General features: G+C 44.9%; 1 pseudogene; it reads left to right on the top strand.

Moving 5' to 3' along the window:
- LOC138437862 (antigen WC1.1-like) overlaps positions 1 to 12,303 on the top strand; it is a 58,740-nt pseudogene extending 46,437 nt beyond the window's left edge.
- Positions 12,304 to 13,045: the final 742 nt, after the last annotated feature.

The raw sequence follows: 13,045 nt of genomic DNA, 5'->3' as shown, positions 1-13,045 counted from the left end.
CCCCAGGCTCCTGTTTGGCAGGCAGATTCTTTGCCACTGAGTCACCTGGGAAGCCCATATGTATGTGTATAACTTACTAAATTTGCTGAACAGCAGAAGCTACCATAACATTGTAAAGCAATTATAGTCAAATAAAAATTAATAAAATAAAATAAATTCTCTGTCAGGTAACATTAAGAGCCAAATACCCTGGGAAATTTTTTAATGTTTCCTTTTGCTCTGGTGTTCCATGAGATCTCTTTTATATAAGTATTTTTAAAACCACAAACATTGTAGATAAATAAGTGTACAACTCCTTCAGAAAATGCTTTGTTTTGCTTCTTCTATTTAGGGGTGGATTAAGGATAGAACAACTTGTTTAACTCATTCTTAGGGCAAAGCTTGGCTTAAAACAGGAATCATGCCATTGTCAGGACCAGGGCTCTTCCTGGAGAAAGGGAACACTAAGATTATGGTAACTTTACCAGTATGTTCCAGCTTTCATCTCAGCTCCATCACTAGGTCATTTTTATTATTATTATTATTTTTCTTTTGAACTTTTTACTTTGTATTGGTGTATAGCCGATTAACAATGTTGTTATAGTTTCAGGTGAACAGCCAGGGACTCGGCCATACACATACATGTATCCATTTCCCCCAAAACTTCCCTCCCCTCCTAAAAATTATTTAATTTAACTGACTTTCCTGTTCTTAAACCCTCCCAACCCTCTAATCATCGCTGTTTCTTCAGGAAACCAGACCCAGGTGCTGCCCCAGTGCGACCACTTTGTGTTTGAACCAGCAGGATCTGCGGCCTCAGAGGAGAGCGCCCCCTACTGCTCAGGTGAGGGTCCCACAGGACAGAAGACCCTTCTCATTCTCAGGTCACCGCCCCATTGTCCCATTTCTCTCTCCTCAGACAGCAGGCAGCTCCGCCTGGTGGACGGGGGCGGTCCCTGCGCCGGGAGAGTGGAGATCCTTGACCAGGGCTCCTGGGGCACCATCTGTGATGACGGCTGGGACCTGGACGATGCCCGCGTGGTGTGCAGACAGCTGGGCTGTGGAGAAGCCCTCAATGCCACGGCGTCTGCTCACTTTGGGGCGGGATCAGGGCCCATCTGGCTGGACGACCTGAACTGCACAGGAAATGAGTCCCAGGTGTGGAGGTGCCCTTCCCGGGGCTGGGGGCGGCACGACTGCAGACACAAGGAGGACGCGGGGGTCATCTGCTCAGGTCAGTGCTGCACACTGTCCACAGGCTGGGGGAGGGGTGGGGCCCTGGAGGACGGGGTCTGAGCCCTGAGGGAGAGATGCTGAAAGGACCAGACAAGGAGGCGTCCTCCCGTGGAGCCTGTCTTTCCAGCAGACGTGAAGACGAGGTGCTTTCACTGCCTCCTGGAGCAGCTGAGATTCTGGTCCTTTCTTCTCAGTAGTGTTTCCTGGCAGAGCCTTTTCTCACAGTTTTTCTTGAAATCAGGGCTCACCCTTCTCGTGCATAGAGTAGAGAAGTCTTATAGCCACTGTGCTAGTTTTTGTTTGTTCTATAACAAATTGCTCCATTGTTCGTGGTTTAGAACATCATATTTATTTCCTTACACTTCTCTAGCTTAGATGTCCAGCAGGGATATCACTGGTTGGGATCAAGGTTTCAGCAGGGCCACGTCACTTCTGAGCCTCTAGGAAAGAATCTGTTTCCTGTCTTTTCAAGCTTCTAGAAGCTGCCTGCCTTCCTTCACTCATAACCCCCTTCTGTTCATCATCAGACCAGCAACACTCCACCTCTCTGACCATTATCCATGTTCACATCTCCCTCTAACCAGAACGAGGAAAAGGATTCCACTTTAAAGGATAGTGAGTCTAAGAATGTGATTAGACTGTGCTCAGGTGGTTAATCTGCCATCTTTCAGGTGACTCTTACCATCCCAAGGACCATACCTTAATCACATGTGTAAAGTCCCTTTTGCCAGATAAGGAAACACAGACACAGCTTCCATGTAGACACCTGTGGGTCCATTATTCTATCTGCCTCCACACTGTCCACACCGCATCCCTTTCATACCCTCTCTTAGATGTTTTGTCAGGAAGCAGGAGTCAGCTCCCTCTCCCTGCAGGTGTCCAGGTTGGTCTTCCTTTCAGTTCATATCTACTACATCATGGTGGTAGAAGTATTTAGAAAGACAGACACAAATGGACAAAGCCAGGTGAAGAGGAGACAAGTTTCACTCTGGTCATCTAATGGGTTTGCTTCCTCAGCCTGGTCACAGACGAATGTTCACAGTTTTGGGGAGAGAGGAAAACCCAGAGCACTGAGTGGGGTGCTCACTGTGTCCTGTCTCCTCCTTTTCGATCTCAGAGTTCCTGGCCCTCAGGATGGTGAGCGAGGACCAGCAGTGTGCTGGGTGGCTGGAAGTTTTCTACAACGGGACCTGGGGCAGTGTCTGCCGCAGCCCCATGGATGATGTCACCGTGTCCATCATCTGCAGTCAGCTTGGCTGTGGGGACAGTGGAAGTGTCAACACCTCTGTTGGTCTCAGGGAAGGTTCTAGACCCCGGTGGGTAGATTTAATTCAGTGTCGGAAAACTGATACCTCTCTCTGGCAGTGTCCTTCTGGCCCGTGGAAATTCAGTTCATGCTCTCCAAAGGAGGAAGCCTACATCTCCTGCGCAGGTGACTTATGTCTGTTTCTGTGTCTTTCCCAACTCTGTGGGATGTTATTAGTGAGATTTGATATTTTAAAGTCTAAGTGATGGGTTTAAGTTGAGTTCATAAAATGAAGTTTGGATGGAGCTAATTTAATCTACATGTTCCAAAGTTTATTAAATTTTTAAATTGATATAACTGATACATTATATTTTTTGCTGTGTAAAACATAATGCTTATATGTTTGTGTGTACTGCTAAATGATCACTACAGTAAGTCTAGTTATATCTCTTTATATGGATCCATATATATAGATCCATATATATAATTAAATATTTTTCTTACATGATGATAATTTTTAAGATGTATTTTCTTGCCATCTTTCAAATAGACAGTGCAGTATTCACCATGTTGTATGTTATATCTCTTCACCTATTAATTTTATAATTCAAATTTATACCTTTTGATTACCTATGCCTGCACCAAATCCCCCACCTCTGGCAATCACCAACTACTCAGCATCACTGAACTTGCTTTTTGTTTTAATATTACACGTATAAATGAGATTATATGGTATTTTTCTTTCTCTGTCTGATTTGTTTCACTTAGCATAATGCCCTCGAGGTCCATCCATGTTGTTGAAACTGGCAAGATTTTCCTCTTTTTTATGGGTGGATATAAGTCTATATTACATTATCTTTATTCATTCATCAGTGAAGACTTACATTGTTTGACTCAAATATATTGCTATAAAATACTGATGGATCTGGATAGGACTACCAAAACTAAGTTGAATAAAAGTGCCTGATGGATCTGGATAGGACTACCAAAACTAAGTTGAATAAAAGTGGTGAGGGTAGACATTTTTGTTTTGTGTCTGATTTCAGAGGAAAAGCTTTTGGATTTTTACAGTCAAGTATGATGTTAGCTGTGTACTTTTCATATGGCCTTAATTATGTTGAGATGCAATCCTTCTATACCTACTTTGTAAAAGAGTTTTTACTGTAAGTGGATGTTGAATTTGTCAAAAACTTTTTCTGCATCCTTTGAGGATGTGATTTTTACCTTTGGTGTATCACATTGATTAATTTGTGAATGTTGAAATATCCTTGTATCCTTGGAGCAAATATCACTTGATCATGGTGTATGATTCTTTTAGTGCATTGTCAAATTCAGTTTTCTAATATTTTGTTGATTATTTTTGCACCTGTATTTATCAGAGTATTAGCCTGTAATTTTCTTTTCTCATGGTGTCCTTATCTGGCTTTGGTATCAGACTAATGTTGGCTTCAGAAAATGAATTTGGAAGTGTCTTTTCTTCTGTTTCTGAAGAGTTTTAGAAGGCTCCACCACTAAATACTGTTATGTTGGGAAGTGAAATTTCAGCAATAAATTTTGAATGAAATAAATAAATGTTGGCGAGGGCAACAAATAGTCAAATATAGCACCTTATTCCTTCAACATTTCTCTCTCTGTTTCTCTTTTTCCTTCCCTCCCCCTCCACACACACACACACACACACACACACACACACACTCCATTCAGGTACACCTTGAATGGTATGCTGGATGTTGCCTGAAACCCATAGCTAAGAGAATGTGGGATCAGATATTTCAAAAGCAGAGGCTCACTCCCTTCCTTGTCTCTCTTTGCTCATCTCTTTGTCTTTTTCATTTGGAGGCCAAAGAGGCATTAAACTATGAGACCTTTTATTGATGATGTTTTTCTTAAAATTAAACCCTGTGAATTGAGAGGTGGTAAAGTCTTTGACCATGAAAATGAGCAACCTGCTCACAGAGGTCCTGCCATCGTTTCTCAGAGGTTCTCTGCATAGAGTAAGTAGGGGTTTTGATAGAATGATCTGGAAAGAATATAGAAATATTGATACTTTATGACAGGTACTATTTACCCTTCTGTTTTTTTAATTTATATTTATTTCTGTCAGCTTCCATTCTTTTATATATATTTTCAGTCTTTTGTTTATTATTTCTGCATCTTCTCAATAAAAATTTTTCTCAGTAGGCATTTTTTAACTATTGCAAAAATTTCTGGCTTACTCAGTGTGTACATATATATGTCCATATGTCTTCTCAGAATTCTACTAAGTCTTTCCTGTATATTTCCTTTTTAAAAGATTCCTAACTAACACTACGGGCTTTTCTGGTGGCTCACACAGCAAAGAAACTGCCTGCAGTGTGAGAGACCTGGGCTTGATCCCTGGGTAGGGAAGATCCAGTGGAGAAGTGAATGGCAATCCACTCCAGTATGTTTGTCTGGAAAATCCTATGGACAGAGGACCCTGGTGGGCTGCAGTCCATAGGGTCACAAAGAGCTGGACATGACTGAGTGACTAGCACACACACACACATAACCAACACTACATTGTGGAGCAATTATCTCCCAATTCAAAATAAATTTAGAAAAGAGACTTTCCTTTTACAACAGTAGTCTTCACTTGCCCACTGTCACACCGAATAATAGGTAAGAGTAGTTTATAATCTATCCAATAATTTTCCATTAAAATCATGTACATGGGATTTTGAATATAAATTGACTCTGTGCTTCTGGACTGGTTATTTTTTAATGTAAACTATTATCATAGACTGTTACCATTAATTTATATTTGGATTACTATTTCACTGATTATTATGAATTTAAAAAAGAAATTTTATCTCACTGAGTTTTATTTGTCTATTCATTCATTTAATAAATATTTATCAAGCCTCTATCTAGGTATTTAAAAAAGGTTTTCCATAGATATTTGTTGAATAAGTGCATACAATGTGCAGGCACTGTCCTAACAGCAGAAACAAGGCTCATATAAGATACACAAGGTCCTTCTTCTAATGGAACTTTCATTCCGAGGAGAGTGTGTAAATTGGTAGATGTCTGTGTTTATATTTGCTGTGGGGTGTAAAACTGATAAACAAGTACATATTTAAAGCAATTTCAGCTGGTGATCAGATGCAGTGAATGTTTCAGCCCAGGAGATAATGAGCCTGTGTTTTCACATGTCATTTGCACTGAGCCGTGAACCTTAGACAATCTTATGTGGGGAAGGAACATTCTCAGCTGTTGTCCTGACCCGCTGTTTCCCTGCTGTTTGCAGGAAGAAGACCCAAGAGCTGTCCAGCTGCTGCCCCCTGCACAGGTACATCGGCCCCGCCCCCTCCCCTGTGTCTCCCAGGGGCTCCTTCCTCCCACCAGGGCAGTCACAGGAGGGGCTGCTGCCTTTTCAGACAGAGAGAAGCTCCGGCTCAGGGGAGGAGACAGCGAGTGCTCAGGGCGGGTGGAGGTCTGGCACAGCGGCTCCTGGGGCACCGTGTGCGATGACTCCTGGAGCCTGACAGAGGCCGAGGTGGTGTGTCAGCAGCTGGGCTGTGGCCAGGCCCTGGAAGCTGTGCATGCCGCGACATTCGGCCCTGGAAATGGGAGCATCTGGCTGGACGAGGTGCGGTGCGGGGGCCGGGAGTCCTCCCTGTGGGACTGTGCTGCGGAGCCCTGGGGGCAGAGCGACTGCAAGCACGAGGAGGATGCTGGTGTGAGGTGCTCTGGTGAGCGAGGGGCTCGGGGTCCACCCTGGGTGAGCTGGGGCAGCATGGGGGGCAATGGGCTGGGCCAGGGATGGTGGGGAGTTTGTGTTCAGACATCCCAGGTGCTGAGGCTCTGATCTAGGACGGGGGAGCTGGGAGGACTGGACACTGATGTTGTGGAGACTGAGGGGTGATTTCAGACTCAGGAGGGAAAAGGTTTGCCTGCGTTCTGGCCAATTCTTCTTCCCCACACTACTGTTTCTCTCTTTAGGTATAAGGACAACATTGCCCAAGACTACAGCAGGTACTGTGATCCATCCACGGGCGGGGGAGAATACTCAAATACTGGGGACGTGTTCTTCGGGCTCTCTGACAACTCAGAAGAGGAAAGAGTCTGAGGAGCTGTGGCTGTTGGGGAGCAGCCAGGGCATTACACTGGGGCAATCCCCTGCCGTGATGTCCAGGGTCAAATGTTCTCACGCTCGTGGTCCAAGGAAGTCTGGTTCCCATGTTGTAGAATCTGAGGAACTCCCACCTGCCCCTGTGTGTTGCTCCTCATTCGTGAGGTGTGGGTCTCAGGACTGATGCTCTGTCTCCTGAAGCCCATGGAGAGGAGATGAGCTGGGTCCTCAGAGGCTGTCTCGGCAGGGCAGCTCCCTGACAATCCCCAGCTCTGCCTCGGGGCCCCACTGGCCAGAGTGGAGCTGACTTGTCTGAGGACGAGACCCCAGGGAGCCCTGATACTGTCTGAGGCTGAGACGCCATTGTCCGGAGCTCCTGAAAATGCTGACACAGGAGATTTTTCTGTGCCCAAGACTATCTCCAGCCCTTTTTCCTGTTCTCCTAGGGACCTCAAGTCCTCTCCCTGGTATCTTCTCCCTGCCTGGGGTCCTCTGCCTCATCCTGGGAGCCCTTCTCTTCCTGGTTCTTGTCATCCTGGTGACTCAGCTGCTCAGATGGAGAGCAGAGCGCAGAGGTGGGCTGCAGGGGGACCTAGGGACCAGGGAGAGTGTGTGTAGGCAGGAGATGGGGCAGGTGTGAGGAGGGAACCTGGGCCAGATACTGTTCTGAGTCTGCAGACTCCATGTGCTCCATGCTGAGCTCGAAGGGCTGAGTAGACAGAGGTTCTTAGGACTGGGGAAGGAACTCTCATGAGTCATGGCCTCTCCTGTGAGTCCAGACAGAGTTGGTGCTGAGCTTTAATCAGGGTCAGACAAGGGGAGAAGATGCTGACATGGTGCACGGGGTAGGAGACGATGCTGAGGTCCTGGCAGCTCCCATGTGAGCACCAGGGATATGACAGTGGGCTGGCTGGATCGGGGTATCTGGGGAAGCTTCTCTGACCTGCTGGGTGATCTCTCAGCCTTATCTAGCTATGAAGATGCTCTTGCTGAAGCTGTGTATGAGGAGCTCGATTACCTTCTGACACAGAAGGAAGGTCTGGGCAGCCCAGGTGGGTGTCTCATCTGCCCTCCTGGGATCTCTGGTTGTCACCACCCCCTGGCTATGCACATCTTCTCAGCACCTGCAGACCCCATGTGTGCCCCAGGCTCACAGAGACGGCTCCTCCAGAGAGGCAGGATGGCCTGTCAGAGCCCTGTGATCTCCCAGCCTCTGTCTACACTGCAGAAGCCTGGCCTGTCCCTTCTCAGCCTTAACACAGGTCCCGTGGGTGTGGGGCAGGTCATTCTGTGTGTTGTGTGATGTTTGTCTCCACACGAGGCTTCCCGTCAGATTTCTCACTGACTAAACTGTCATATTACACCAGAGATGGTGAGGACAACAGTGACTACAGGTCCGCTCCAGGAAAGAGAGGTGGACCTGCTTAGGCTGGGCTTTTGGAGGAGAGTTTCCCTCAGAGGAAATGTAAGGGGAGTGGTTTTCCAGTGATGGGCCTGGAAGGGACCAGGGCATCCCTTGTGTCCAGATGGGGCTCTTCCTCCTTCTCTGGCTGTTCTGTGATGTCTCATGTCGGGGATGGTATCTCTGTGTCCAGAAACACCACAGGCACACAATGTTATTAAAAAATAACATCTGTAAAGCACAATTTGTTGAGGTCCTTTAGCAATGCTCAAGGGTAAAAGAGTTGCTTTGAGATATGTAGTTTCCACCAGAAAATATTAAGATATGTAAAAACATGTTTTGGCTTATGGACACATCAAAATGAAACATGGTCTTAGAGAAAAAAGTCTTTTGAAACAAGAAGTGACTGGTGTCTTCATTCAGAAACTCAGAAACTCTGGGTCAGAAGGTATCTTAGGTATTCCCCAGAACAACCCACTTACTGTGGTTTCATACACTCCCTTATCTGCTCTTGGAACCCCCAGATCAGAGGACTGATGTCCCTGCTGAAAATTATGATGATGCTGAAGAAGTACCAGTGCCTGGAACTCCTCCTGCCTCTCAGGGGAGTGAGGAGGAAGTGCTCCCAGAGAAGGACATTGGGGTGAGGTTGTCTCAGACAGGTGAGTGGGGTCAGTTGATCTCCTGCAATCTTTCTATCTGGAAAGAGTGAATTTGTGCTCCTCAATGCCCAGCCTCCCTAGAGATTCAAAACATAGGTAATCTCATACATTTGGTAGCATCTCTTGACCATATGCCATATTTAATGCTGTCAGACTCCTTGCAAGGAGTGAGGAATCACTCTGCTTTTGGCATTTATGTCTCTATAATGTGACATAAAGTTATCACTTTATATGTGATATACTTGCATGAAGATTTATAGATTAGGGAATTTCCTGGTGGTCCAGAGGTTAGGATTCTGCACTTTCACTGCTAGGGCCTAGGTTCAACCCTGGTCAAGGAACTAAGATCCCGCAAGCATTGTGTCATGGCCAAAAGAGAAACTTATCGATTAATTGAGCATGTTTTTCCAGTAGTCATGTATGGATGTGAGAGTTGGACTGTGAAGACGGCTGAGCGTCGAAGAACTGAAGCTTTTGAACTGTGGTGTTGGAGAAAACTCTTGAGAGTCCCTTGGACTGCAAGGAGATCCAACCAGTCCATTCTGAAGGAGATCAGCCCTGGGATTTCTTTGGAAGGAATGATACTAAAACCGAAACTCCAGTAACTTGGCCACCACATGCAAAGAGTTGACTCATTGGAAAAGACTCTGATGCTAGGAAGGATTGTGGGCAGGAGGAGATGGGGACGACAGAGTATGAGATGGCTGGATGGCATGACTGACTCGATGGATGTGAGTCTGAGTGAACTCCGGGAGTTGGTGATGGACAGGGAGGCCTGGTGTGCTGCAATTCATGGGGTCACAAAGAGTCGGACATGACTGAGCGACTGAACTGAACTGAAAAGAAATCTATGTGCTGAAGAGTTGATGCTTTTGAACTTTAGTGTTGGAGAAGACTCTTCAGAAACCCTTGGATGACAAGATCAACCCAGTCAATTAAAGGAAATCAATCTTGAATAGTCATTGGTAGGACTGAGCTGAAGTAGAAGCTCCAATACCTTGGCCAACTGATGTGAAGAACTGACTCCTTAGAACAGACCCTGATGCTGGGAAAGAGTGAAGGCAGGAAGAGAAGGAGATGACAGAGGATGAGATGGTTGGATGGCATCACCAACTCGATGGATATGAGTTTGAGGAAGCTCTGGGAGTTGTTGATAGACAGGGAAGCCTGGTGTGCTACAGTCCATGGGGTCACAGAGAATCAGGCAAGACTGACTGAACTGAACTGAACCAAATTCAAAGGTAGAACAAGTGTTCTAATAATATCTTTGCACTGTCACATACATGAAGACAAACCATTCAATATCACAGCAATCCAGGTCTACGTCAAATCAGTAGTGCTGAAGAAGCTGAAGTTGCCATTCTAGGAAGACCTACATGACCTTTTAGAACTATCACCTAAAAAAGATGTCCTTTTCATTATAAGGGACTGGAATGCAAAAGTAGGAAGTCAAGAGATACCTGGAGTAACAGCCAAATTTGGCCACGGAGTACAAAATGAGGCAAGGCAAAGGCTAATAGAGTTTTGCCAAGAGAACGCACTTGTCATAACAAACACCCTCTTCCAAGAACACAAGAGAGGACTCTACACGTGGACATCATCAGATGGTCAGTACCAAAATAGATTGATTATATTCTTTGCAGCCAAAGATGGAGATGCTCTATACAGTCAGCAAAAACAAGACCAGGAGCTGACTGTGGCTCAGATCATGAACTCCTTATTGCCAAATTCAGACTTAAACTGAAAAACATAGAGAAACCCACTAGACCATTCAGGTATGACCTTACTCAAATTCCTTATAATTATACAGTAGAAGTGACAAATAGATTCAGGGGATTAAGTCTGATGGGCAGAGTGCCTGATGAATTATGGACGGAGGTTTGTGACATTGTACAGGAGGCAGGGATCAAGACCATCCCCAAGAAAAAGAAATGCAAAAAGACAAAATGGCCTCCTCAGAGGCCTACTCTGAGGAGGCCTTACAAATATCTGATAAAAGATTAGAAGTGAAACCAAAGGAGAAAAGGAAAGACATATCCATTTGAATATAGAGTTCCAAAGAATAGCAAGGAGAGATAAGAAAGCCTTCCCCACTGATCAATGCAAAGAAACAGAGGAAAACAGTGGAATGGGAAAGACTGGAGATCTCATCAAGAAAATTACAGATACCAAGGCAATATTTCATGCAAGGAAGGGTACAATAAAGGACAGAATTTTATGGACCTAACAAAAGCAGAAGATATTAAGAAGAGGTGGCAAGAATACCCAGAAGACCTATACAAAAAAATCTTCATGACCCAAATAATCATGATAGTGTGATCACTAACCTAGAGCCAGATATCCTGGAATGTAAAGTCAGTGGGCCTTAGGAAGCATCACCACAAACGAAGCTAGTGGAGGTGATGAATACCAGTTGAGTTCTTTCAAATCCTGAAAGATGATGCTGTGAAAGTGCTTCACTCAACATGCCAGCAAATTTGGAAAACTCAGCAGTGGACACAGGACTGGAACAGGTCAGTTTTCATTCCAATCCCAAAGAAAGGCAGTACCAAAGAATGCTCAAACTACCACACAACTGCACTCATCTCACACACTAGTAAAGTAATGCTCGAAATTCTCCAAGCCAGGCTTCAGCAATATGTGAACCATGAACTTCCTGATGTTCAAGCTGGTTTTAGAAAAGGCAGAGGAACCAGAGATCAAATTGCCAACATCTGCTGGATCATTGAAAAAGCAAGAGAGTTCCAGAGAAACATCTATTTCAGCTTTATTGACTATGCCAAAGCCTTTGACTGTGTGTATCCCAATAAACTGATATTTCAGTAGCTGCAAGAAGATACTCATTCTCTAGAAAAGAGTGTTTCTCCATCTGAGGGCCTGTGTAGTTCCTGGGGAGGAGATATCTGTGGCTGCACCTGTGATACTATTTGTGGACATTTGGGAACAAGAGTCAAGTCAACTAAGAGCAGACTTGGGTTGTGAGTGAGGAATTCAGATTTTTCCTGTTTCCAGTCTCCCTTTTATTGTGAATTTGCATCTATCACCTGTGAAAGGAGAACAATTTAAATTCCTTTTTATGATTCTTACCATTGCTGGGCATCTCCTTGGTATTGTGTTGCCTGGAAGCAGGTCTCCCAGAGCCCTGAGCACAGGTCTCCTGTGATGCAGGATTTCCACATGCACGGAGGCCCGGGAGACCACATGAACTTGATTTGAGAGGACACCTGGGATCATTCTTCACTGGGACTCATGTGAAATAGCCTGAGCCTCCCTCCCTACACCTGGGTCCCAGGGATGCTTTGTCATAAGCACTTGCTTGACTCCCTTCCACCAGAGGGTTCTGTCCCATCCTCATGTCTCAGTTCAAATCAAACTTCTCTTTTCTATTTCAGGCTCTTGTCTGAACTTCTCCAGAGAGGCTGCTGATCCTGGGGAAGGAGAAGAGAGCCTCTGGCTGCTCCAGGGGAAGAAAGGGGACACTGGGTACGATGATGTTGAACTCAGTGCCCTGGGAACATCCCAGGGTGACTTTCTCGTGATGCTGTATCAAATATGAGATGAAGCCTCAGATATTCTAATTGCCTGTATTTCAGTAGAGTAGTGCTGACCTTTAATTTTGTCATATGAAAATTGCTCAAAATGAAATATTCTGAATAAATTAACTTTTTGCTGTGCTGTTAATTTAGCAAGTTCCATGGCAAATGGTCCCCAAATGCCATCTTCCTCAAAGGAAATGCAAGATGAGTGAGCTCACCTGCTTTCTCACCTGTCTTAGAGGCTAATGAGGACATGATCACAAGTGCTCCAGGTCACTCTTATTTAGAAAAGGATGTAAACTTGGTCTACATTCACACACCCCTTCCTAACAAGAGGAACTCATGGAGGGAAAAAATAACAATTCTAAACATCTCTGAGTTCTTGAACTCAGAGTAACTTGTTCTCTGAGTAACTTGTTCTTGAACACTAGACTGGGTGTGAGCTTCAAAGTGAAAGGTTGGCTGGTGGGAAAGATTGGATACAGCTTTCCTTATCCTGCCTCAATATTCACAGGCCAATTAAAACTCTAACTGTACATAACTGCCTCTTCTTTTTTCATCTCTCATTTATTCCTTTACAAACACCTCTTTGCTCGTCTCCCATGTCTATTTGATTATCCAATCCTTATGAATCCATTCCTTCTCCATCTCTTCCTACTGTTTCTTCAGGATGCTACTATTTCTTGTCTCTCCAAGGATCTCTCCTTCTAAGTGAATTATATCAGTTCATATACATCTTCAAGTTGATGGAAGGCAGCTTGGTGCTCACCCACACCCTGTATTCAGGTGGGACAGGAGGGCAAGAAAGTGGAGACCTAGGCAGAGGGGATCCGGAAGAATGGATGTAGATAGAAAGATCAGGAACATTTGGCTATTTATGTTTCAGAGATA

Source organism: Ovis canadensis, chromosome 3 (assembly GCF_042477335.2).
Source record: "Ovis canadensis isolate MfBH-ARS-UI-01 breed Bighorn chromosome 3, ARS-UI_OviCan_v2, whole genome shotgun sequence".
Classification (NCBI taxonomy): domain Eukaryota; kingdom Metazoa; phylum Chordata; class Mammalia; order Artiodactyla; family Bovidae; genus Ovis; species Ovis canadensis.
Note: the sequence above shows the minus strand (reverse complement) of the source record. Positions and strands in the feature narration are given on the sequence as shown.